Raw genomic sequence first — 6,000 nt, 5'->3', positions numbered from 1 at the left:
ATCTTTAAGCAAAGATTAGTTTAAGGATTACAGGGCTGGATACTTTTAGCTCCTTGAGAGTGCTCAATCTCTTTCCTCAGAGAGTTTTCCATCCTCCCTTTTCACTCATCCTTTATACTCATTAAACAGAATGGAGATGTGTGATAGAGCAGGATGGGAGAGAGGGAGAGAGAGAGAGAGAGAGAGGGTGACAGAGAGAGAATTAGATTCTCTGACACCTTGCTAATTGAGCGATCTCCTTTGTGCCCGGCCCAGCCTGCCAAGTTTTAATTAGCAACTAATCAAATCAATATGGAGGCTGCCAAGCGGAGAGCGAGGCACCTAGATTGTGGGATGGCTGCCTGGATCACAGCCGCCTCTGCCCTTTTGCACCTGGACGTGGTTTTTCATGGCTCTAAGTGATGAGGGCCAGTGGTGCCGATGGTGGGGAGATCTTTTTTTTTGTGAGAGAAGGATGGAGTTATCGTGAGACGGGCGAGGTAATGATATCTGGCATCACCCAGCTGCCTAAACAGAGGGGAAACCTGTGACCTGACAAAGGCTGTCTCTTAAAATGCATATTTGCATGAGAGGAATCTGTGTAGTCAAAGTGATTTTTTTTATTTTTAAACATAGCAGCTGTGTCCACCTTCCAGCTTCTGATACATGCTGACGTGTGAGCGTGAATACCAGGAGTATCTATCTACTACTTCCAGTAATCTATCTGTGTGTGACTCATATATCTCGAGAACCGACCATCATATTGGCTTCCCACCTGGCATGTGTATTATTAAGGGTCCAAAGAAGTGCAGTTTTGGATCAGGGGCTATTTGGACAAATCATACATTCAATATAAGTAAAATTTGATAAAGGGTGACAGCAGTGGGACACATCAACATTAGTGACTTTGTCGATCTCGACAACAGTGTGTTCACCACAACTGCAAGAACAGCTGATTCTCCAGTTCGGGGTTCTGCGTATTGAGTCGAGCTTCACTGAACTTTGAATAAACAAGTGAACAGCTCTTTGTGCAGCAGCTGTGGTGAGGCTTCAGTGTTCTGCAGAACACTTTGTCAGGATGAAAGATGCAACCGGCGTCACCACAGAACAAGTAAACAGCCCGTTCCAAACAGACGCGTTTAGAACGGACACTGCACTAGTTCTCCTAAGAATGACGCATCAGTGAGGAGGGTGCAAAGATGCACATCTTCTCTGGATTCACACACTTTTGCAAATAACTTCTGTGATTTTTACTTGAATTGATGACACATGCCTACACACACACACACACACACACACACACACACTCACACACACACCTTCCGTCATCCCACTGACACACCTACCCTCCAGCATCCCCTTGAAACGTGTTAATTACAGAGAAACCTGATGTGATGTGTTGTGCCATCTTCACAAGCACCCACATACACTTGAGATGAAAGGCTGGGCCACTTCTGCTCTCTCATCTGCCTCAAGAATCTGTCAACACATCTTGACCTCCCCTGGAGGCGTCCAGCTGGGCCTGACGTCTTCTAGAGCCTGAGGGCCCCCCGACTCCTACAGCTGCTACGTCTCTCTCTGACAAACACACACAAATACATAAACACTCAAACGCACATTCATTTAAATAAGTACACACATAAAAGCACAAACATTCACATTTGCCCCGGTACTTTAATATCCTTCCGCTTCCAGTCATGTGCACATGTCACACTGGGCCTCGGACCATCAGGGTTCTTCAAATACAAAGTCAAAGTGTTTCTGGCCTGTCATGGATACGTGTCTTTTAACAGGATGATGTAATCGGGAGGTGATGTCACTTTTTACAAAGCATTTAGTGTTGACTGGGATGTTGCAACAGGTTACACAAAGCCACTAACTCCGCCAAAAGCTTAATCATTTTTAATTGAGGTTTGGTTGAGAATGTGGGGTTCTGTTTTGATGTAGGGCCCCCCAACATGTCCCTTTTGCCTGAGGACCCTTGAAACACAAAGTCTGGAGAGGGCATTGGCAGCAGTGCAAATTACAACACCCTTACTCAGCAGCAGAGCCTGTTAACATGGAGTTCTGTTCATGTGCATCCGTCACCTGCTGGTAGACGTTTCGTGTCCCTGAACACAAAACTCAATGTCACAGGAAGCTACCCTCGTTAAAGCTTGAACAAATTTCACAAGAACTGTTGCTAAATACAGCAGTGGATAAGAATATAAACCAGAGAAAAGCAGATTGTTCTAAAGCAAAGATAAGACGGTGGTGAGGTAAAAAACAAAAAAAAAGGAATGCCAAGCTAAAAAAGAATTTGACTATCATTGCTTTTGGAGATAAAAATTGTACGTGCTGTAAGGATTTTATTCTGTAATGACCCTGAATCCTCAGATTGCTTGGAGGAACGTTGAAGCCATTAACATATTTAGTATAAAATCCTTTGCTATTTAGAAAGCTCTGTTTTATTTCCAAAACTATTTTCATAATCTTTGACAAGAATAAGAAAGGCTGTGTTCAGTGGGCATAATAGAAAGACAACATGTTTTATCTTTGAGGTGCCGAGAACACGCAGCTTAAAGAGGATATTTCACCACCTGCTGATAATAAACTGACTCGCATGTTAGCAGATGGGAGCCTGGAGATGCCACAGAAAATGTCTGTGAAGTATATGATGCATGGAGAAGCTCCGGACTTTAAGGAAGTGGAATCATTTTTTTTTTACAAAGGAAAAATATGATAAGAATAATAATAATTATTATAATTGTCCTGCCTGGATGAGTGCAGGGTCTGATACTTGTGGATTTGATCAAATGCTGCAATTAGATGCGATGCCATACGATAACATGCGATGCAATGCAAACCAATGCAATCAGATCCAATGAAATTGACCTCGCTGAAAAATTGGCTGTATTAAAGGTAGGGTTGGTAATTCTCATTAGTTGAAATCCTCTTCACGTCCTGATAGCCATCGATGAATAGATCGCAGGACTGAAATAAACATGACCAATCATTTGCAGGTTTTCTTGCCCTGTCACCAACCGACCTGCCTGTGCACAAACTGTCTGTGCTCTCACTGACCAAACTCTTCACAAGTCGTACAGACACACAGCTGAAGCAGAGACGATAGTCGGAAGTTAGCGAAGGAGTCGTAGAAAAGTCTTCTTCTGTGTTTTGTGGGCGTAACTTTGTCGAGGGAGCTGATGCGAGGGGGTGGGATGTATCCGTTGCATTTTTTGAAGTGTACCCTGCTCTTGCTTGGCTTTTCCAGGATTGCCAACCTATAGCTTTAATCATCTCTTCACACAGTGAAGCTTTAAGGCAGCAGGAGGTCAGGGTGTTTAGTTGGGAGCAAGCTTGTTTACACTCACACAGGAAACCAGTTCTCCCCTGTGTCACCAACCCCAGAGCAATGGGTCTGTCCAGACTGAAATATCTCGATGAATATTTGATGGATTGCCATGAAACATGCTGCAGATATTTATGTGCTCCACACTGTGAGCTGTGAAGAAAGTGGTGACCAGAGAGATAAAAGCTTGGAAAGCTCATCCAGCGCAATCATCAGGAAAAAAAAAAGGTAAAGATATGATGGAGAATTTGCACACTCAGATGCTTTGGCCCTCTTCACAATAAAGAAGAATAAAGACACTCACTGCCATAATTAAATATTACATTACATCCATTTGCCCGACACTTTGGTCCAAAGGGAAATGCCGTCACACTCAACAGAAACGAGAGGTAGATGACACGGTAGTGTTAATGACATGGTAAATGTTATTCCTGCTAAGCATCAGCGTGTTAACATTTAAAGCATGTTAGCGTGCTCACATTAGCACATGGCTTAAAGCACAACTGTGCCCGGCAGCCTCGAGAGCAGCAAACTCTGGTTTTAACCCTTAACCACAAACTGTCTCTGTCCTCAACCAGGCAGCAGCAGATCAAACATCCTGAGTCACAACTGTAATGGTGTTTTTTTGGGGGGGTTCTTCCAAAGAGTGTCAGATCAGAGAATGTTTATATGGATCCTTTTGGAAGGCAAAATATCCATCAACATATTTAGTTTATTTTGTTATTTAGTTTGGATTAACTTGTTAGATTCAATAAAATGTGATGTGAAATGACGATTTTACATGAACTACCATTACTTCCATCATTAATTATTCAAGCCTGAGCAGTAATTGGTTCTTCCTCTGTGATTTACTGTGGGCCGTACCATTCATCATCCACATAAGAAGCCGAACTGCACCATAATGCTCAAGGTGATCTATAGCGGACAAATGAGAGGCCTAATTAATAACAGCGGCCTGTCGCTGGCACCTCTTGGCCTCGCCGTTATTATATGTGCATTAACAGCTTGTGTTCATTGCCTGCTAATTAACCATTGCTTAACGTGCAGCGAAGGGTGGAGGATGGATCCACGGCAGCAGCAGCAGTGGCGGCGGTGGGACCCCCCTGTAAGCCACCTATAAGATGGGACCCCAAGAAGCACGGTGCCCTTGGGGACAGCCTGGGACTGCAGGGTAGAATGGATGGCTGCGTTCACGACCATAAATTCAACGCTTCCCTAACTATCTCATTCATCATATGCACACTAGACTCCTCCACACTGTGAACACACCAGCACCAGTCCTACCTCCCTGCTTCGTCCTGTAGTAAATAATACAGACTGAGATAGGACAGAGAGTGAAAAACATGAGATAAGTGTATCAGTGAAATGACCATATGACAATGCACAGCCCTCTATTTCTCCTTGGAGTGTGTGAATTCATTTGTACTGGGGCGGGGACACCAGTCCTCTCTCTCTCTTTCTCCCTCTGTCTCTCTCTCTCTCGCTCTACAAAATATACATTTTCATATCTTTCTCTCAGCTGGTCACCATTTATTTCAGAATTTCCTCGGCTCTTTGTAGATACGGGGTGTGTTGGAGCTGTGCTGGGTGGTGGAATAAATCACATGGCTGCTGCAATGCAGAATATGATCTCATGCAACACCAGCACGGTAACACAAACAAGACGTGTTTGTGTTGTTGCAGAAGCAGCCTTCCCTGAGACTACATGTGCAACCTCATAAAATGAAATCACTTGTTGTTCCTGTTGTTTTCACTGATGCAACAGTTTATTTGCTGTCTGGTTTGTTTTCTACTTTCCCTGAATGTCATTAATGCAGGTTTATTGCAACGGAGGATGGTGCTGATTAAAGTTGAAACGATTCCTCTGTTTTGTCCAATTTTCACGAAAAAATGACGAGTTGTATTTATGAGACTAAATGTGCAGCGAAATGCAAGCACCTGCACGTATGATGTAAGAGCTCGCAGAGCAAAGAGCTGAGAAACAAATGAGAGCAGAGAAAATGTAAAGTTATGACTCATGGGCTGCTCGTACGGGAAAATGAACTTTTTATAAAAGGAATAAATAAGTAATTATGATTAAATATTAGATTACAAAAATCCCAGCTGTCGATACATTTATGTAAATATGAATTTACAAATTTGTGAATATGCATTTAATCATATTTATATGGAGACATATGTAGTGTGTGAATATTTTATATGAGGGAAAACGTCATCATATGATGTCATATTGTTTTCTCTAAGCTTTTTTGCCTTTAAATTCAGCTCTCTTCTATGTGTGAATATTTGACATGAGTTCAGATTTTTGCTCTATACAATTACATATAAAGTCTATATAAGCTCTACATGCATTTAGCAAAAATATTGAATGTGTTTTCTTCTTCAAATAACTCTTGTAAAATGAGTCAGGTTTGATTTCCAACTGTCTTTGTTTCAGATGCTGTGTTTAAATCACAAAGCTTTATTCAATTTATACGTGTATAAGCTCAAACTTAAACATATATAGCTTCAATTCACTTTTACATATCCCCTTTCAGTTTTCCATTCGTCTGTGTTTTTCGCCCTCATTTCTCTGTGACCCTCTAAGTGATTTATGGCGGAAGAAGACAGTGTGAAGCTGGGTAAAAAGAAATATCTTTCTTTTGAATGAATCTGCATTTCACAATTTTGCTGCTATTCCAATATTAATT

Source organism: Hippoglossus stenolepis, chromosome 2, assembly GCF_022539355.2.
Source record: "Hippoglossus stenolepis isolate QCI-W04-F060 chromosome 2, HSTE1.2, whole genome shotgun sequence".
Taxonomy (NCBI): domain Eukaryota; kingdom Metazoa; phylum Chordata; class Actinopteri; order Pleuronectiformes; family Pleuronectidae; genus Hippoglossus; species Hippoglossus stenolepis.
The sequence above is the reverse complement of the archived record's forward strand: the minus strand, read 5'-3'. Positions refer to the sequence as shown.